This window comes from Mustela lutreola, chromosome 2, assembly GCF_030435805.1.
Source record: "Mustela lutreola isolate mMusLut2 chromosome 2, mMusLut2.pri, whole genome shotgun sequence".
NCBI classification, from domain to species: domain Eukaryota; kingdom Metazoa; phylum Chordata; class Mammalia; order Carnivora; family Mustelidae; genus Mustela; species Mustela lutreola.
In genome coordinates this window covers 25,028,233-25,050,668 of record NC_081291.1, presented here as the reverse complement: position 1 = coordinate 25,050,668, position 22,436 = coordinate 25,028,233, and the positions used below count along the sequence as shown (strand labels likewise).

Sequence of the window (22,436 nt, the reverse complement as noted above, 5' to 3'; positions counted from 1 at the left end):
GTTGCCTTATATGCAGCGAAGTTGTTATATAATTAAAATTATGCTATCAGCAAAATGTACTTTTCAAAGAATAATACTTTCCTAGGACTTCACTATTTTCTCCTAACCAAGTCTGGAAGTAATAATAACTTATTAAATACTCATATGTTATCTTAGTTAGCTGTGGAAGCATCGAACATGCTATTTAAAAGAATCAGAGATCCTCCTGGATAGATTTAGAGGATTTAAAGAATAATGAAATAAATGAGGATGGTTAAGCCATGATGTATGATTAAGAAATAAATCTAAATGAAACCCAATTGCTTTGTTAGTATCTAGAAATGTAAATAAAGGTTTTTTTTTTTTTTTTTTTTTTTTTTGCTTTCAGTGCTTGCCAGAAGGAAGTAAATAGTGTTTATCGTAAGAGTAAATAATTCTTGATTTAAATTGTTTCATGAAGAAAAACAATTCATAACAATGATGTTTGCAATCTGGTATTCCAGAGTTTAACACTTGAGAATTTTCTGATCACCATTAGCCTACAAGAGAATTCTGTAGCTTGCTGATAGGATAGGATAAAGATTTTTCTGTCTTTATTATAGCACATGATTTTGAACTGTCTGCCAAAAAATTCCCAAGTCCTGGGGATAAAGAAAGTAACACCAGCTATTGAATATTTGGCATGCACAATTCTGATTTGGGATAATTTTTTTTTTTTTTTTGGTCATGACAATGTCTTCATCCTAGTGAATTTTTGTGGAAATAATGTAGAGCATTTGCTTTTAAAACTGTGTCCCCCAAATGAGGTTACATGAGTTGAGGCACTCATAATGCATTTGCAGCAAATTGGTTGAAAAATATTGTCAAAGGAACCAAATGCCAATAAGATTAAATAATCATTGCTAATCTTGCCTCATCAATTCATTTTGAATTTATGTAATTTGAACTTGTTTTGAAAGAAACTTACCATTCTACACTTGTGGGGGAGTATTTCATAACAGATTTCTTTCTTACTTTATAGTGTAGCCAAACTTGAGACTTGGTTGGGGCTCTTTTCTTTTTTCTTTTCTCTTCTTTTCTTTTCACTTTTTTCTTTCTTTCTTTCTTTCACTCTCCCTTCCTTCCTTCCTTTCTTTCTTCCTTTCTGTCTTTCTCTTTCTTTCTTTCTTAAGAAAAGAAAAAAGACAAAATATTTTATCTTAAAGATTTTATTTTATTTTACTTTTTTGCAGAGTCAGTCTTTCTTCTACCCACTTCCATGCCTACTACCCCAGTCTCTGGCACTTACTAATGGAGAAGAGGATGTACATAAAATCAATTTCCAAACTATCCTTTCTTTAAAAAAAAAAAAACAAGAGTAATTGTGAATTCCAGCAATCTTTGGAGAAACCAGGAGTGACTCTCTCCCAGAGCAGTGGACATTTTTCATGTAAAGGTCTCTATTCAAATACAATTAATACCTTTTGGTGACTTTTAGAAGGAAAAAAAAATCTGCTTACTTATAACAGTTTCTAGTATCAGATGTTTTGTTAGAAAAGAAACAAATAATACACTCATTTAGGCTATCTGTATGGGAAGGCATAAAACATGACTTTTAGGGCAAATTTCACATTCATATATTATCAGTAAATTGAGACTGGAGTTTTTCTTTTATGGATGCCAAAGATGGTGGTTTATAGAATATGTTTTTAGGAAAAATGATGATCAATATACTTGTCAGGGAATTGAACCTGGAATTTTTCTGTTGTTTTTGGATGTGTATTAATTTACAAACCACAGCCTTCTGTTTTGTCAGTGGAGAAGTCTGGGTCCCATTAGCATCTTTACTCACTATGTAAAAATTGAGTTATGGGGGCAGATGGTAGAGGCTCATCTTTTCAGCTATGTCTGTAGCTTGTGACAGAGGCTGTGATCTTATCCAGTTTTGTATATTACACTCCTGCGAATTTGGAGGGAATTTTAGAAATCCATATTTTACAAGCTTTAGGGTTGACTCTCAAATACAATTGACCCTTAAACCTGGTGGGTGGAACTTAAGACATTGTTGTGTTTTAACTTAAATACCTTTGGATAAACATTGGTATCATCTGGTTCCTTGGCAAAATCTAAAGTTAAAAGGAACTTTCCTAGAGAAAATTTGACCTGTAGTTTCAGGGAGATGACGTGAATTAAGGGCTTATAAATTACCTCTACTAGTCCCTTGCTTCTAAGAGAGAAACTGAGGGTCAACTTCTGAGCCCTCATTTTCTCCACACATACACTTTTGCATCAATTTGAGAAAGTTGTTAATTGTGAAAATCTGTGAAAACTTGCCTTAATTCAAGCAGCTTTAGAAACTTGGTTTGGTAGTTTCTGTAGATCTCTGTGGGCACCTCTGAAAATATGTCTGTGGGCAAGCATTGGGGAGGGCCATCTGCCAGCATCAAAGCGGGAGTAATTCTCTTGCAGCCATCAAATCTACCTCAGCCAGTTGAGCAGGGGGCTTAAGGTCATCTGAATGACAATGAAAGGAAGCAAAGTGAATGAAGTTATTTATGATTTATCTTCTTGCAGGAAGCTCCAAGTTTTAATTTTGATCCCGATTTGCTCTGGCAGGTATGTTCCAGGTTTGCACTAGAACATTGTGTGTATTTCTCACAGAAATTAGTTTTCTTGTAGATGGTGCAGTGCTCTTCCTTCTCTTACTTTTGTGTCCAAAGATTCTTTACTAGCTCCTCTTTTCTGTCAACAAAAATGGTAGTTAAACAGGTTTTTCCCTTTTTTCTTCTTTAATGTTAATTCCTTTGAAAGAATGTTTTAACCTACTTTTATTATAAATTTGATTTGACATAAAGATAATGTCCAAAATTTCACTTTCTCAGGTTCATTCATAAAGCTGTACCTAGTTTCTTTTTAAGAAAATGAATTACAATAACAATGGTACTAGTCAGATAATCTTAAAATTGTTTTCTTTGCTAGTTAAATCTTCCAGGTGAATGAAAATCTAATTCAAAATGGCTAAAACCAAAAGGAAATTTATTGGCTCACTCAACTAGAGAAAAACAGGATATTTCTTCAGGCACAGCTTGATCCAGGGGCTCAAAAGTTGTTAATGATCCCATTTTCTCTCATTCCATTCTAGTTTGACTTCCTTCATGTAAACTCTATTTTCAGACAGCTGCTGTCTGCCCATCTGAGTAAGATGGCTTTTAAGCTCTAATAATCACAAGAAGAAGGGATAGGAAGAAATTTGTGTTTTAAGAAAAGGCAAAAAAGAAACCAACCCCAGAATAATGATAATTACTGAAATGGGGTGTAAACTTCACTCTAAACTTAACAGCCCAGGCTAAAAAGAAAATACACAAAGTTTCCTAGTTCTCATTTGCTTAATAAATTAAATGGCACTCATTCATGAAGAAAAACAAACTATGCTAGTAAGTGCCATAAGGGATTTGGTAAAAATTGCAGTAAATGTATTTGATCTGGTAAACTTGTTATCTAAAGTGAATTAAGAAGCTAGGAGTGTAATGTCACTAGGTGACAGTATTTCTGTGGTAAGTAACGTGGGGATTGTGGGTGTTTAGCTTTCTGGTCACATGACCAGCCAGGCACTTGTGTGTCATGAGTGGTGCTTTTTGAGTAACATTTGTTCCCACCAGGCTTTTCTCTGGGAAATGAGCATTGAGCAATTAAGCATTGAGCTTAACTAAGTTGCTGACTTGTCATTTTGCTGTTGACCAAAGAACAGGACTTTGCATTCAGGTGCTAAACTCCAGTAGTGAGGCTGATCTTTTGTTATTAAAACTAAAGACCAAGCCTTGTTTTCCTGCTCCAGCAGATAACTGCTGTTCTTCCACATGGGGTGGAGGTGAGCTGCAGTTGGGTTAAGTTTCTCTTAAAAGATAGGCTGATACTTCGTCAAGTTCAGGCAATTCAGTTGCACCAGGTATGGAAAGGATGCACTGGAACATGCAGAAGGTGAGAGCTACAGTGGCAACTTTTCCCAAGGTCACACATCTAGGAAAGGAGGGATTTCAAGTTCAAACCTAGGCCACTGAATGCATCCTAATTCCCAGTATGAACTTAATTCAAGTATTGGAATCTAGTCAAGAATACCACTTTGTGGCTGAAATGTTTTCTTTGGCTATAAGGCCTCCCTATATTTATTTCTTCCATTTTTAAAACTCTTACCTATTTGAGTCTAAACACCGCACTCTACTTAGAATGATTTCTTCTCTTATGATGAGATGTTCATAGAAAATTGGTTTCAAGCCTAGTTTTCTAGCCAAGCCATTATGATTGCTGATAGGCCTTAAGACTATGCCTCACTCTGTGGCCGTTAGAAACAGTATGAGCAATAATAATAAAAATAGCACCTTGCACCTTTGGTGACACCCCACAACCCGAACACCACTAATTATGCATGAAACCAGACACAGCCCACCTGACATATAATGACCTGCAAATAGGCCTAATTGGCTCCATTTCACAGATGAGAAAGTAGTGTTTTAGGGAGGATAGACAGCTAGGCACTTAGCAACTGAGATCTGAATACAGGTTTTTCCTCCAGAATTCCTATACTTTCTATTCCTTCAGTCTGCTTTTACTGAAGACAGCCCATAGGGTCAATTGGTTTTTCTTTCAAAACTTATATTGGAAATTATGCCCTGGAGTTTGTATCATAGAACAGGTTGAGGCAGCTCTTGAGAGTTGGAGAGATCTCTGGGATTTTTGGGAAGGTGTATGTGCTTTGTGCTACAAGATAAGGGTGATCCTTTTTACATGTAAGTGTTACCAGACCTCCAAGTAGGGCCCCAAATATGTACTCTACTGCCAATGTATGCCCTATATTTCCCCCCTGAGTTTTAAGTCTTGCCCTTAAGTCTTTATAACAGTTGGAGCATAACTCATTCAAACTTGCAAAGCCCTGTGTTTTTGATTTGTGCTATCCATTTACGATACCAGAAATTATCCTTTAGCTTATTTTTTTTTCTTGAGAAATTTCTTCATCTTCTCATCTTTCAACATAAAAAAAAAAAAAAACTGTCCCATTTAACTATTTTCCTTAAATAAGGGGAAAAATGTGGGTTTTAAGTGATAGCCAGAAAAAGCAAAATGTCAAGTTAAATGTTAGCTCTGGATGATATATAGTTGTTATTTGGAAGCAAGGAAGACTTTAAAAAAAAATGAGACTTCTTTCCTTTTTTTACCCAAACTCTTCTTATGATCTATTTGAATATTTGACTTGCCATTCAAGGATTCCTGCTATGAACAGGTTTAGTTTGTGAGAATTTAACTCTTGAAATTGAATCACGAACACCTGTGTGGACAGAGTAGCTATTTTGTGCACAGCACCATGGTAGATCTTTCGGAAAAACTGAGCACTCAGTTTTTAAGGGGATAATGGTAGGAAGTACATAACTCAGGATCTAAGAATGGCAAACTGGACTGCAGGGACTCAGAGGATATCAAATGAGAGAGGGGCAGGAAATGATTCCTAGAGGAGGTAACATTTGAGGAGGGCCTTGAATAGTTGGCATGATTTTAGTAAAGGGGAAATGGGTGGTTTATAAACAGCGGAAACTGTAGGAGCAAAGGCAAGGAGGCTGGAAAGCATTAGGAATACCTGGGGAAGAGCAAGTCTTTCAGTTTGGTTGAGAAAAGACTTAAGTTCAAAAAACAATAGAAGATCAAATAAAACCATAAGAATGTGGGAGAAAAGAAATAATAAAAAAGTTGAAATCAATGAAATAGAAATCAAACATATACTGGAAGGGAATACCAAAGCCAAACACTGATTCTTTGAAGAGATTAACAAAAATGACAAATCCTGTGTAGAATTATTGGGAAAAATAGCCAGTATCAGCACTGAAAGGAGATATCACTGTCAATTTTATTGATGTTAAAAATATGAAGAAATTTTATTAATAACATTATGATTATAAAGTTGAAATTTTAGGTAATTTCTTTTAAAAATACAACTTGTCAAAACTGCATGGGAAGAAATAGAATATCTGAGTAGTACCAAATATTAAAGACAATGATTCTATATTTAAAATCTTACCACCAAAAGAAGCAATCCCCAAATCCAAAAACCAACTGGAAGAAAAAGCCTGCAGCCCCAGATGCCTTCTCAGTGAATTTTACTGAAGATTTGGAGAAAAATTATCATTAGTCATAAACTATTCCACAGAATAGAAAAAGAGGGAACACTTCCCATTTTATTTTATGAGGCCAGTGTAACTTGGTATTAGTACCCAACAAAGTCATTACATGAAAGGAAAATTTCATAAATGTTGATGTAAATTATCCTACTGAACTGAAAGTTAAATGATATGACCAAGTAACAAATGACATGACCAAGTTGTGCTTATTACAAAAAAGCAAGTTTGGACTAATATTTGGATACCAATTGTAAAGTTTTTCCGGCGAGATAAACACAACACCAGGCAATGTTATTTACTGCATTAATAGGATAAAGGAGAAACATAAATGTAATTTCAATAAATGCAGAAAAACATTTGATAAATGCAACATCCATCCATGTAAAAAAAAAATGCTTTTTTTGCAAACTCAGATTAGGAGAGGATTTTTTTAATTTAATAAGAAGCAGCTATAAGAAAACTATAATCAACATCATATTTAATGGTAAAATGTTAAAAGTTTTCCTTATGATATAAAAGATAAGACAAAACTGCTTATTACTCTCACTTCTATTCCATAATGTTCTGGACATCCTAAGTATAAGAATTACAAAGAAACAAATAAAAGCACTTTTATTCTCAGGCACCATAATTATACATGTAAAAAAAAATTTCAGTGAATTCATATATAAACAATTAGGTTAATAAATGAATTTAGCCAGATCACTAGTCAGTATTTAAAAAATGAATCAAAGTTCTACGTGCCAGTAACACACATTTACAAAAAGAAATTTTGAAAACAATATCCTTTACGATGGCATTAAAAAATCCAAAATATCTAGAAGGAAATCTAACAATGGTAGTACATGACCCAATTTAAATAAAAGATTTAAAACATAATTAAATGTGGAATAAACAAAACCTTGGGAAAAAAAGAAGAAATAGCTATCAACAATGGAGTGGATAAATAGTGAAATATTCATGCAATGAAATGCTATATGGCAATGAGAAGGACCAAGCTATTGCTTCATGTAACAACATAATTCAATACCCCCAAAACAGCATTGAAAGAATTTAGAGACAAAAGAACACAAACAATCTGATTCTGTTTATATGTGTGTATTCCAAAAATAGACATAAATAATGAATAATAGGGTGCCTGGCTGGCTCAGTTTTTACGTGTCTGCTTTTGGCTCAGGTCATGATCCCAGGGTCCTGGGATTGAGCCCCACATTGGTCTCCCTGCTTGGCGGGAAGCCTGCTTCTCCCTCTCCCACTCCCCCTGCTTGTGTTTCCTTTCTTGCTGTGTCTTGTCAAGTAAATGAATAAAATCTTTTAAAAAAAGATTAAAAAATAATGAATAATGTTAGATGTCTGGACAGTGTATAATTTGGAGGAATGCGGGGTTATGGAGGCTGGGTGGGGCCATGAAGGAAGCTTCTGGAGTACGAGTAGTATTCTGCTTTATGATCTGGTTTGCTTGTGTCCAGGTGTGTTTACTTTGTCATAATTCATCATGCTGAGAACCTATGATTTGGCTAATTTCTTTGTATAATATACTTTAAGTAAAAAGTTCATTTAAATGTAAAGGAAGAAAAACTCAACAGTAGAAAAACCCAAATAATCTTATTAAAAATTGAGCAAAGGATTTGAATAGGTATTTTCCCAATGAAAATGTACAAATGGCCAATAAGATATGAAAAGATATTCCAAGAGGAAATGCAAATTGAACCCTCAATTTGATACGACTTATCCTCCTCTAGGATGGCTTAAAAAAAAAAAAAGAAAAAGAAAAAAAAAGACAGTAACTAACAAGTGTTGGGGAAGATGTGGAAAACCGTACTCTCATATTGATGGTGGGAATGTAAAATGGTTCAGTCCACTTTGGAAGACCATTTGGAAGTTCTTCAAAATGTTAAATGTAGGATTACTGTATGACTCAGCTGTTCTCCTCCTAGGTGTACACCCAACCATACTGAAAACATATGTAAAAACCTGTACACAAATGCTCATACACCATTATTAATAATAGCCAAAAAACTAAAAAGAAATCCAAACGTCCATTATCCTATATGAATAAACAAAATATGGTATATGCACACAGTGGAGCATTATTTAGCCATGAAAAGAAGTGAAGTACTGATACATGCTATAACCTGGGTGAACCTTGAAAACATTGTGCTAAATGATTCCATTTATATGAAATGTCCAATATAGGTATGTCTGTAGAAATAGCAAGTAGATTAGTGGTTGTTAGGAAATGGGGGAGAGGAGAAAAAGGAGTGACTGCTGATGGGTGCAGGGCTTTTGGGTGGTGAAAATACTGTGGAATTAGATAGTGGTGTTTGTTGCACAAACCACTGCATAGCACACTGTCAAAGGATAAATTTTATGGCACATGTAATGTATATAAGTAAAGCTGTTATTCAGAAATAAAGATATTCCAAAGGAAAGGATCAATGACTTTGATTACTTAAAAACTAAAAATATAAACAGAAGTATAATCAGGAGATGTATTTCTAAGGTTAATAGTAGTTAGAGACTTAATATTCTTAATATAAAAGAAGATAGATTTATCAACGTGGAATAAAAGCTTGAGGAAAAAAATGTACCAAGATGTTGACACTAATTCTGAATGAGTTGATTATAAAGAAATTTTTTCTCTTTTTTTTTTCTTTCCAAATTTTTATATTTTCAATAATGTGCATTCATTACACAAGAATGATCAGGAATTATTGGGAAAAACAGCAGTACGTTCATTGAAAAAAGCTTAAAGCAGTATAGTTTCTTCTTTCTGATTTTCTTTTGCTGAACAGAGAAGGCTCCAAAGAGGGGAAGGCTAGAATATTTATTTATGGTTAGAAGAGAAGGTTAGGTTATTTACGAAATTGATAATTTGGCTCTGCTGCTCTGAGTTTCCCATCTGTGAAATGGGACCATGATACCAGTCTGCATAGGGTTGTGGAGAATATTAAAATGAATTAAGGCATGGGAAAGTCCTGGTACATAATAAGTGCTCACAGAATTCTTTGCTTCTCTATCCATTCCCTTTCTGTCTGGAAATTGAGTTTTACCTATGAAAAAGAGATGGTACCTTTGAGCAAGGATAGAGAAGGAATGTAAGAAGTTTACTTCAGGCAGTCTTAGCTCAGAATACATATAGGTGGCAGTGGAAAGATTTTAAAAGCATCTTTGAAAGGAGAAACAAGTAGAGAAAAAAATAGCGACTGCCAGTAGGCCTGTGGCATAATAAATGACCTAGGGACCTGGCTTTCTGGCTGTTGGGCCTTTGGCAAGTCACTTGTCTTTTCTGGCTCTCACTGTTCTCATTTGGCAAATGAAGAGATTGGACCAAGAGTCCTGCTTTAAAAGTTCTACCAAGTTTTGAGGGTAGGTGACTGGCAATTTGGAGTCTCAAAGGGCCTGCCTGCGGAGTCTGAATTGACATGACATTCTTGCAAAGTTTAAATCTTTGCTTTGTTTGCTCCATTTTGGCCAGCCCTGCCCAGGCCAGCAGCCCCTGCATTCTCCCTTGTTGGTGCTCAGGTTCCCAGTCTATTGTTTATTTAGGGATCGCAATTTCCTTACTGGCGTGCGCCTCCGCCAGCAGGGTTGAGAAGTCAACCACAGGCCTCATGTGAACTTCCCCTTTCAAGTTTCAGTAATGACAGTGTACTGGCTGTCACATGCCTCATCCCTAAGGCATGGTCCAGTTTCCACATCCATCAGGCTGTGCTGGTGACTTGGGGTGGCCTGAATTCCTCTGCCGCCTGTTGCTTTTTCCATGAGACAAACTGGTTGCGCATAGAAGGATTTGTGGTATGTTTTGGAGATCTTAAGAATGAGGCTCCAAACCAGGGTTGTTGAAGGCATTGTGGGGATGGTTTAAAAGGAGTGGGAAGAGCAAGTTCAGGTTGCTAGAGTCCAGTGAAAAGAGCTTCCTCACCTGATCATTTCTTAAAGAGCACTGCAAGAGAATAGAGGTGTCAGATGTCCACCTTTTCATTACTTTTTGAAATGCTCTCACTGTTTTTGCGAAGTAGTCTTTCTCTGAATCTCTGGGAATTCAAACTCTCTTTGTATTTATATGTACATGTGAAAGATGACTTTGACCAAGCCTTATGGAGGGTGGGGCTGCACACAGTACACACTGAGGGGCTACCCTTTCATTCGGAAACACTTTCTGAAATTTCTTCCTCCCTGTCCTCTCTTCCCAACCTCTTCACTATTTTCTTTTGACCTTGCTCTGTGATCTTTAAAGGCTAATCATACTGTGTGGAAGAAAGGATCAAAATAACCTAGCTGCTAGGTGGCACACCTTCTCTGAAGCCAGTTCTCCTGAGGTTTTCCTGGAGACAGCAAGATCCTACTGTGTGACTGACTTCCTCTCTTCTACATGTGGAGGCGACCATTCCAGTGTATTAAAGGTGTTAAAAAGTGACTGCATTTCTGGTCAAATGGAGCGTTTACAGGGCATGAAAGTTATCTAAGTATTTGTTTGCTGACAAGGAACCTCAAGCAGAAGTTGAGCCATCTTGGGCCTAGAAAGTTATTGCAAAAAAGGGAAAATCTTTGGCAAGTTATTTACCTTCTAAAAATCTCCTGACCTATAAAATGAGTAAAATAAGTACTTAATTCAGAGGGTTATAGGGAAGATTAAATGAGATTTTCTAGCACAGTGTTTGCATTGTAATCAGTACACATTAGCTGTTGTTGTTATTAACTGCATTTTTAATGCTGGAATGGGGAAGCATTGCTTCTGTCCTATACTATTCTTTTCTATATTTTCAGATAATGCAAATATGTTTGTATCTTCAACATAAACAAGGGAGAAAACATACGTCTAAAAAAGAAATCTTTTGATGAGGCTTCATTCCCCCCGAGGAGTTTACAAATAAATATAGATTTTTTTGCTCACCTGTATTCTGAAAGGAAATGTCCTTGGGTGACACCAAGTCATGTACTTTTTATTCACTCCCTAGATGAATCTGATGCACCTAGTCCACAGACTGGCACTGGGGAGCTTCTGCTTTAGTGTGTTACCAAGGCAAATGGAATTGATTTTGGATTAGCCAGTGCACCCTTCTGTGCATTGGAAATGTAGAAAACCATCAGTATTAACGGAAGCAACTTTCTATGAAGGGCCAATAGTTAGCTGAGAGGCACAGGTGTAACTACACTGGTTGTTAAAATATTGAAATATTTCTGTGGTTATCTCAAATCCCCAGACTATCCTCCCCTACTCCAGCAACTAAGGAGTTAACCCCTGGCCTCTCAGGGACTTCCCAGACCTGGTTCCATTGCTCTGGTGGTATCTATTCTGGTTGGTTCTTGTCCTGTGCTGTACTGGTTGTTGAGTGACTCAGCAATCATTCTGATTCTATGGGATTTAAAGTATGCTTAAATATTTTCTGACTCTCTTCCTTTCTTGAAACATTACTCTTTTATTTTTTGTGACCTTTTCATGATCTCCATCAATTTTACACCTCTTCGTTTTGGTGATTCCTGTGCTGTTTTCTCTATACCCCTTTCTTAACTGTGTCTGAGAATTCCTTCACCACTAGGCTGATGATCTATCATCTCTACTCTCTCAACTCCCATTTTGGCTTCTGTTTTTATTATTAACTTTTCAAAGGTCATCTTGTTGCCTTCTCTTGACCAGCTTATAAGCAACTCCTAGCTGGATTCTGAAGAGTGCTTATCATTCAGCCCCTTCTTTTTTCCCCAACTCTTCTGCAACAAAAAGTGATCTACACTTTTCAATTAGTCCTGTCTTCTTACTCCTCTTCATACATAATTCATGCTTATTATCTTATTCTTTCAACTTATATTAATTAAAGATTATGTGCTGGATACCATGCTGAGTAAGTACTCTTGACTTTGTATGTGTTATTATTTCTGGCTGGAAAGAATTTCATCTTCCCTATAATAATCTTATTTTTATTCATCTTGAGACCCTGTATTAGGCCCCTGTGCTTTCTGGAGATTGAATACTCTATGGTCGTCTTACCCATTGCTGACCTCTCTTTGTAGATTTGTAGACTATTGTATCTAACTGTATTTTGGTGTTACCTTTCATGCTATTACTTCTGTGGCTTACTCTTGTGATTGCAAGTGGCTGAAACCCTGCTATTGTATTTTGGTATTCTGGGGGAGTGGGTGGTTCAGATATAGCTGTACCTAGCTGGTCAAATGATGCTGTAAGGACCCAGTCATTCAGGCAGATTCTTTCTTTCTTTCTTTTTTTAAGATCTTATTTATTTATTTGACAGAGAGACACAACGAGAGAGGGAACACAAGCAGGAGGAGTGGGAGAGGGAGAAGCAGGCTTCCCGCTGAGCAGGGAGCCTGATGTGGGGCTCAATCCCAGGACTCTGGGATCATGATGTGAGCTGAAGATAGACTCTTAATGACTGGGACACTTAGGTGCCCCATCATTCAGGCACATTCTTAGTCATAGTATCAAAGAAGGCCATAACCAGCCATAGGCCCATCTTTTCCTTATCATTCATAATATCAAAAGGAGAAACATAGGGTCAGAAAAGGAGAGGCCTCTGAATTTATGTTAGTCCCCTAAAAGAACTCTTGATTGGCCTTGATGGCATAAGGAATTCACTGCAGATCAATCTGCATCCAGAGAATCCATGGTTCTTGCCACAGAGCAGGGGCACACAGGAAAACCCCACTAAAACCACAGGCAACTGGAGAGATGTAGTTCCCAAAAAGAAAAGAAGCTGAGCAGACAAATAAAAAAGCAATTGATAAATTCTACAGCTAGAAATGGGAAGAAGGTAATATTTGTAGAGCACCTGCTGTGTGTTGACTATTATTCTAGAAGGCATACGTGTTCTCATTCATGTAATTCTTATAACAACCTGAGGTTATAGGGTTAGCAACCTAAGGAACATGTTCACATAGATGGGGTAGACTAAAAGTGGAAGCTACTGTCCTCTACATGGTCACCTCACAGAACTGGGGAATGGGTGGGAATGTACTATACTGTTCTTGGCTAATAATAATGATGATATACTCTTTTACTCTTCTGGGGGAGGTTCCATGACAGGTACTTTGTATGCAACATATGCATGCATATATTGTGATTTTCATGACATGCTCTTGAGCATAGTCTTATTTCAGAGAGCGTCAGCATTTTGCCCAAAGACGTAAATGCCTGAACCAGGTTTTACATCCAGGTTTGTGACTCTTGAAGGGTCAGGAAGATTGTTTTATCTTCAGGTGTTTTTTCTTTCTTTCTTTCTTTCTTTTTTTTTCCCCTGACTAGAATCTATTAACAACAACAACAACAAATTCATATATGGAGACCAAAACCTCAGGTTGTGTAGTGTCCTGAAAGAAACATACCTTCTGCCCATGGGTCATTAGCAATGTGCACAGAGACAGGATGACTGGAAGGATGCATTCCTGAGGCATGGGCTTCATGAAAAATGAGTCAGAAGTAGGCAAATGAAGCCATGGAAAGAAACACTGAAGCACCCTAGTTGCTTTGAATTTGACTTGATTCTGTGCTTGTACATTTTGCCATAAAGAATTAGGTACTGTATGAACAAAAATCAATACTTTCACCAAAAAACAGCATGTCCTCTGTCATCTTCTCATCTAGGTCACCATCTTTTTACAGTTTGATAAGGCCCAAGAAGTTGAGTCACTAATTTTTTTTTTTGTTTTTAGTTTTTCCTTCTAACATGCTTTAGGACCATGTCGACTTCTTTCTGGAGTGCTCGGTTTGGGCTTACAAAATCGCGGTTAATCCCACACAGTAAACCCTTCCAAAATCAGGGCGTTCCTCAGATAGCCTAAGACCAAGAGAAGCTCAGTTATGTTTGCAACTAAAACTAGATGAGTTTTAAAAGTTAAGCCTTCAGAATCCTCTATGGCATCCAGTAATAATAGTCCAGAATTTTATTCTGAATAAAGTGTAATTAGGTTGGGATGTTTCCTGAACATTAGATCACGGCTTCTTCCTTAAACCAAATTTGCCCTAAGTGACATGATCAATGTCCGTAGACCAATACATGATCATGGTGAGTTCTAAGCTCTGTAAAAACTACTTGTATTTTCTTCTTGGTCTGATATTAATGAAACCAGTAATTCTTACTGTATTTGGAAAAAAAATCACATTATGACACTTAGCAATAAGATAGTTTTTCTTTTTGGACTAAATGATACTGCTTTTTTGATGGTCCACCTACTCATCATTTCAGTGTTCACAGTTCCTAGAGAGGAATTGAAATCTTTTTCTTGCTATTTAAGGGGGAACATAATGTTCAGTAAATACAAAAAGGTTAATAAAGGCATCTGGACTGGAAAAGATGCTCCAGATAATTTACTCCCAGGGTTGGTGTACAGTTAGGCCAAGATGGTTAGCTCTTGAGAGTAGGTTAGTGTTTTTCTAAATGCACTTGGCTTGCAAAGTTGTCTTGGTCTCTTCTGCACTGGTCAGTCTTCTCCCTCGTATATGCTGTACACCTGTAGTCATTTAAAACGCCCACATCACCTGAGAACCTTGTGAAAATGCAGATTCAGATTCAGTAGGTCTGGGTTGGGGCTTGAGATTCTGCATTTCTAAAACTCTCTCCAGTGATATTTGTGCCACTGGTCTGTGGACCACACTTGGAGTAACAGTGATCTAGATTGTACTCCATGTTAGAGAAAGAAGGGTACCCATGAATCTTGTTGAGATCTACCTACTATCTCACGTACCTGGCTATGTGACTGATATCCTATAGATGCTCAGTACATATTTGTAGAATGAATGAGGAAACTCCCTGTGCCTAAGTTTATTATCAACTGTAGCAGACATGTCTTAGATAAACTCAGAAATTAATAAAGAAAAAAAAAGGATAAAGCAGAGATATACTTATTTCAGTCCTCCCTCTGACTTTTATTTTCATTGCTGTAGTCCAGCACCTGTACTAATATTTATGGCTGGTTTAAGAATCAGCAGGTGGATCTGTAGGCTGGATGGCTGCTAGGGATTCAATTCCAGTAGTTTATTTATTAATTGCCCATCAGATAACTTTTATGTCTTTTGAATGATAAATGTAAAACAGTCTTGAGTATGAATCTTTAAGTAGGAGTGATGATCTGCAATTGATGTATAAAATTTTTACAAGTATTATTTTATGAATGTGTGGAAAGAAATGATTTGAAGAGACTTTTTTTTTTTAAGATTTTATTTATTTATTTGATAGGGACACAGTGAGAGAGGGAACACAAACAGAGGGAGTGGGAGAGGGAGAAGCAGGCTTCCTACTGAGCAGGGAGCCCCATGCAGGGCTCCATCCCAGGACCCTGACATCATGACCTGAGCTGAAGGCCGAAGCTTTGTGACTGAGCCACCCAGGTGCCCCTGAAGAGACTCTTAATCTCACAAAACAAACTGAAGGTTGCTGGAGGGAGGGAGGGTAGGGAGAGGATGGTTGGGTTATGGACATTGGAGAGGGTATGTGATATGGTGAGTGCTGTGAAATGTGTAAGCCTGATGATTCATAGACCTGTACCCCTGGGGCAAATAATACATTATATGTTAATAAAATAATTAATGAAGTATAAAAATGATTATTTAATTATTATTATTTTAAAAGATTTTATTTATTTGACAGAGACCACAAGTAAGCAGAGAGGCAGGCAGAGAGAGGGGGGAAGCAGGCTCCCCACCGAGCAGAGAGCCCCATGCAGGGCTCAATCCTAGGACCCCGAGACCACAACCTGAATAGAAGGCAGAGGTTTAAGCCTCTGCCCAGGCACCCCCAAAAAGAAATGATTTAAAAGATATTTGATTCAGATATTTTTTTCTAACTAATGAAGAATGAGCAAACACATTTCATCTGTTTTTTTCCTTCCTGAAACTTTATGTCCCACATTCTTACAGTCCTTAATGAAAATATGGTATAAAACAAAACAATTTAATGGTTGACCTATCTCAAGACAATTTGAAAAATGTTACCTGAGACATGAGTGGTAGGGTCTGAGGGCATGGGGGTGTATGTTATTTCACTGCTCTGAGCTCAGAGAAAGCTCTCAGCAAACCACTTTGAGTTACAGAAGCCAACAAGGTGATCTAGATATTTAAGCACCTAATTATTTTAAATGGAGGGTAATAATGGTAAGTTTCCCCTTGAAAAATCTAAATCACTGTTTGGGGTCTTCACTTATGTATATAACCCTGAGCTTAATGCTTAATGTGGTCATTAAAGTCTTTTTTTTTTTTTTTTAAGACTTGACTTCTAGAGGAATAATACTGGGAAAAATGAAATTAAATAGAATACTTTGCTTTAGGACTTCCCCAGAGTCATTAATGCTAATGTGCATAGGGAATCCCCAGTAAGCATTTCTCAGATTTATTTGACCTTGAAATGCCCTTTTCACAGAGCTTTTGTGTTCTGTGGATTTTGGGAAAAGCTATTGTATGTTGAATTTCATTTTCTCCATCTCCAAGGAAGGCCCACAATGATCTGCTTTGAGAGTTTATTTCTGAAACATAATCAAAATGAATACTTGAAAGTCAGAACATACATTATTTTGAAGTATCAGTGGTAAGTAACATGTGAAGATGTTTAGATGAAGAAAATTCTGGTGATTGGAGGTAAATATTGCTCTGCCTTTTGGAACTTCACCTTTTTTTTTTTTTTTAAGATTTTATTTATTTATTTGACAGAGAGAGATCACAGTAGACAGAGGCAGGCAGAGAGAGAGAGAGGGAAGCAGGCTCCCTGCTGAGCAGAGAGCCCGATGCCCGACTCAATCCCAGGACCCTGAGACCATGACCTCAGCCGAAGACAGTGGCTTAACCCACTGAGCCACCCAGGCGCCCTGGAACTTCACCTTTCAGGATGTTACAGCATTATGTCTTCACTTCAAATCAGTGCTTAGAGTTCTTGAGATCTGCAGTGAGCCTCGGTTTTGAAGGGCAGCATCCATATACCACATTGCACCACATTAGGAACTGTGAGGCAGTTTCCTTCCATAGTTCTCCTTAAATCTAGAAGTTTAGAGTAATTAATCTTAGTTTTTGAGATTTGAAAAAAAAAAGGAAAAAGATGAAATTTCTTCTCCCTGAATTCCTCAGACTGAGGCAATAGAGCATCTGTGAACAGGGCAGTCATTTTATTTACCTTTATATTTCATACCAGACTTCCTAATGTCTTTCTCTGCCTCAGCATTTTGAGTATCTTCTTGGGCACAGTCAATACACCATCGGATATATCTATGTATTTTGTATCTGTTCTTTTCTCTAGAGCTTCATGATACTCTCCTATCTCCTTTTCTCTATGCTTAAAGTTTCATGTATGAGTTCTGTTGTCCTTAAAGTTCACTTCTTAAATAACAGAAACAAATCAGGATAGGAAAAAAATAGGTAATTATTAAACTGACTTCACAACAACCCCCCTTTCTTTCTTTCTTTCTTTTTTTCTTTTTAGTATTTTGGGATACTTGTGGCTCAAGGGAAAACAAAGCTTGTGAGGAAAAAGAGAAGTTGATTAATTTAAGGAAATTAGTTAAAGTTAAAAATATTATTTTTAAAATGTGTTTCACTGTTTGGTGAAATTTTAACTCAGATGTATATAGGTTAATTTTTTTATGTCATGAAATTTCTATCTTGACCCTGTTCTGATCTTTCTTTAGCAGTATGTAATTTTTTAAAGTACAGTAAAAAAACTCCTAACCCAGTTAGAAGCTGGTGATTGTGGTTATTGCTAACGAAAGCCTCAGGATTTGACTGAGGGGAAAGCTGAAGATACACGCCTACCCACCCACCCCCACCTCCGCCTATGTGATTGAGACCTGAAATTCTAAGTGTATCAAAAATTAAGGTGTAAGACACAAGGACCACAAAGTGTATTGTATACACAAACGTCTTTATAGGTATATATGTGTGTATACATATATACATATGAATATGCTCACTTTAGACTTGGGTCTGAAATCCCAGAAGATTTTGTATTAGAATAGCCCGGATGTAGACCCTGCCTTTTACACTTAGCTTACAGTTAAACTCTTGTAAGATTGTACTTAGATCTTTGTAAATGCTGAAAGATTTTATCTCAAAAAGAGGAAATCTCTGTCATATTAATTAGAGTTTTAATTGATAACTGTCTGTATATGTTTTAAAGTAGTAATATAATCTTAAGGCTTTCATGTGGATAGATAAAAGTGTTAATAGTGGGTATATCTGGGTGATGAGATTATCACAATTATCTGCATAGCTTTTTAAAAAATTATTAACATATAATGTATTATTTGTTTCAGGGATACAGGTCTGTGATTCATCAGTCTTACACAATTCACAGCACTCACCATAGCACATACCCTCCCCAGTGTCTATAACCCAGCCACCCCCTTCCTCCTACCCTTCTCCCCTCCAGCAACCCTCAGTTTGTTTACTGAGATGAAGAGTCTCTTATGATTTGTCTCCCTCTCTGGTTTCTTCTTGTTTCATTTTTTCCCTCCCTGCCTCTCAAATTGCTCATATCAGAGAGATCACATGATAATTGTCTTTTTCTGATTGACTCATTTTGCTTAGCATAATACCCTCTAGTTCCATCTGTGTCATTGTAAATGGCAAGATTTCATTTTTTGATGACTGCATAGTATTTCATTGTATATATATACCACCTCTTCTTTATCCATTCATCTGTTGATGGACATCTAGGCTCTTTCCACAGTTTGGCCATTGTGGACATTGCTGCTATAAACATTGGGGTGCACATGCTCCTTCAGATCACTACATTTGTATCTTTAGGGTAAATAGCCAATAGTGTAATTGCTGGGTTGTAGGGTAGCTCTATTTTCAGCTTTTTGAGGAAGCTCCATACTGTTTTCTAGAGTGGCTGCTCTAGCTTGCATTCTCACTAACAGTGTAGGAGAGGTCCCCTTTCTCCGTATCTTCGCCAACAAGTGTCGTTTCCTGACTGGTTAATTTTAACCATTCTGATTGGTGTGAGGTGGTACCTCATTGTAGTTTTGATTTGTGTTTCCCTGATGCTGAGTGCTGTTGAGCACTTTTTCATGTATCCATTGGCCATTTGGATGTCTTCTTTGCAGAGACGTCTGTTCATGTCTTTTGCCCATTTCTTGATTGTATTGTTTGTTCTTTGGGTGTTGAGTTTGATAAGTTCTTTCTGGATTTTGGATACTAGCCCTTTATCTGATATGTCATTTGCAAATATCTTCTCTTATTCTGTTGGTTGTCTTTTGGTTTTGTTCCCTGTTTCTTTTGCTGTACAAAAGCTTTTGATCTTGATGAGGTTCCAATAGTTCATTTTTGCCCTTGTTTCCCTTGACTTCGGCGATGTTTCTTGGAAAAAGTTGTTGCAACTGAGGTCGAAGAGGTTGCTGCCTGTGTTCTCCTCACGGATTTTGGTGGGTTCCTGTCTCACATTGAGGTCTTTCATCCATTTTGAGTCTGTTTTTTTTGTGTGTGGTATAGAATATGGTCCAGTTTCATTCTTCTGCGTGTGGCTGTCAAATTCTCTCAGCACCATTTTTTGAAGAGAGTTTTTTCCACTGGACTTTCTTTCCTGCTTTGTTGAAGATTAGCTACTATAGAGTTCCGGGTCGATTTCTGGGCTCTCTATTCTATTCTATTGATCTATGTGTCTGTTTTTGTGCCAGTACCTTTCTATCTTGATGACTATAGCTTTGTATTAGAGTTTGAAGTGTGGAATTGTGATGCTGCCAGCTTTGGTTTTCTTTTTCAATGTTCCTCTAGCTATTCGGGGTCTTTTCTGCTTCCATATAAATTTTAAGATTATTTGTTCCATTTCTTTGAAAAAAATTGATGGTATTTTGATAGGGATTGCATTAAATGTGTAGATTTCTCTAGGTAGCATAGACATTTTCACAATATTTGTTCTTCTAATCCATGAGCATAGAGCATTTTTCCATTTCTTTGTGTCTTCCTCAATTTCTTTCATGAGTACTTTATAGTTCTCTGAGTACAGATTCTTTGCCTCTTTGGTTAGGTTTATTCCTAGGTATCTTATGGTTTTGGGTGCAATTGTGAATGGGATCAACTCCTTAATTTCTCTTTCTTCTGTGTTGTTGTTGGTGTATAGAAATACAACTGATTTCTGTGCATTGATTTTTATATCTGAACACTTTACTAAATTCCTGTATAAGTTCTAGCAGTTTTGGGGTTGGGGCTTTTGGGTTTTCCACATAAAGTATCATATCATCTGCAAAGAATGAGAGTTTGACTTCTTTGCGAATTCGGATGTCTTTTTATTTCTTTTTGTTGTGTGATGCTGAGGCTAGGACTTCTTGTACTATGTTGTATAGCAGTGGTGATAATGGACAGTCCCACCGTGTTCCTGACCTTAGGGGAAAAGCTGTCAGTTTTTTCCCATTGAGAATGATATTTGCTGTGAGTTTTTCATAGCTGGCTTTTATGATATTGAGGTATGTACCCTCTATCTCTACACTTTGAAGAGTTTTGATCAAGAAAGTATGCTGTACTTTGTCAAATGCTTTTTCAGCATCTATTGAGAGTATCATATGATTCTTGTTCTTTATTTTATTAATATATTGTATCACATTGATTGGTTTGTGGATGTTGAACCAAACTTGCAGCCCAGGAATATATCCCATGTGGTCATGGTGAATAATCCTTGTAATTACTGTTCGATCCTATTGGCTGTTATTTTGGTGAGAATTTTTGCATCCGCATTCATGAAGGATATTCATCTGTAATTCTCCTTTTTGATGGGGTCTTTGTCTGGTCTTAGGAGCAAGGTAATGCTGGCCTCCTAAAATGAGTCTGAAAGTTTTCTTTCCATTTCTATTTTTTTGAATAGTTTCAGGAGAATAGGTATTATTTCTTCTTTAAATGTTTGGTAGAATTCCCCTGGGAATCCATCTGGCCCTGGGCTCTTTTTTTTGGCCGGGGTGGGGGGGGCAGAGATTTTTGATGACTGCTTCAGTCTCCTTACTGGTTATGGGTCTGTTCAGGTTTTCTATTTATTCGTGGTGCAGTTTTGTAGTTTATGTGTCTCTAGGAATGCATCCATTTCTTCCAGATTATCAAATTTGCTGGTGTATAGTTGCTCATAATATGTTCTTATACTTGTTTGTATTTCTTAGGTGTTCGTTGTGATCTCTCCTCTTTCATTTATGATTTTATTAATTTGGGTCTTTTTTCTTTTTGATAAATCTGGCCAGGGGTTTACCAGTCTTTTTCATTCTTTCAAAGAACCAGCTCCTAGTTTCGTTGATACGTTCTACTGTTCTTTTGGTTTCTATTTCATTGATTTCTGCTCTGATCTTTGCTATTTGTCTTCTTCTGCTGGGTTTAGGCTTTCTTTGCTGTTCTTTCTCCAGATCCTTTAGGTGTAGGGTCAGGTTGTGTATTTGATTCCTTTCTTGTTTCTTGAGAAGTGTTTGTATTGCTGTATATATTCCTCTCAGGAACATTTTGTCTCAAAGAGTTTGAACTGTTGTGTTTTCATTTTTATTTGTTTCCATGAATTTTTTCAATTCTTTAATTTCTTGGTTGACCCATTCATTCTATAGTAGGATGCTCTTTAGCCTCCATGTATTTGAGTTCATTCCAACTTTTCTTTTGTGATGGAGTTCTAGTTTCAGAGCATTGTAGTATGAAAATATGCAGGGAATGACCCCAATCTTTTGGTTCTGGTTGAGACCTGCTTTGTGACCCAGGATGTGATTTATTCTGGAGAATGTTCCATGTGCACTAGAGAAGAATGTGTATTCTGTTTCTCTGGGAGGGAATGTTCTGAATATATCTGTGATGTCCATCTGGTCCAGTATGTCATTTAAGGCCCTTATTTCCTTGTTGATCTTTTGCTTAGATGATCTGTCCATTTCAGTGGGGGGTTGTTAAAGTCCCCTACTATTACTGTATTATTGTTGATGTGTTTCTTTGATTTTGTTATTAATTGGTTTATATAATTGGTTGCTCCCATGTTAGGGACATAGATATTTAAAATAGTTAGATGTTCTTGTTGGACAGACCCTTTAACTGGGATTGCCACCCCAGTTTTCTTTTGATGCCCATTAGCATGGTAAATTGTTTTCCACCCCTCACTTTTAATCTGGAGGTGTCTTTGGGTCTAAAATGAATTTCTTGCAGACTGCATATCGATGGGTCTTGTTTTTTCTTTTAATCTATTCTGATACCCTGTGTCTTTTAAATGGGTATTTATAGCCCATGTACATTCAGGGTAACTATTGAAATATTTGAATTTAGTGCCATTGTATTGCCTGTAAGATGACTGTTACTGAATATTGCCTTGGTTCCTTTGTAATCTGTTACTTTTAGGCTCTCTCTTTTCTTAGAGGACCACTTTCAAGATT

At 36.9% G+C, this 22,436-nt stretch overlaps 1 protein-coding gene across 8 annotated transcripts in view; it reads left to right on the top strand.

Moving 5' to 3' along the window:
• ERC2 (ELKS/RAB6-interacting/CAST family member 2) overlaps positions 1 to 22,436 on the top strand; it is a 932,553-nt gene that overhangs the window by 289,870 nt on the left and 620,247 nt on the right. The gene's annotated exons all lie outside the window — the stretch shown is intronic.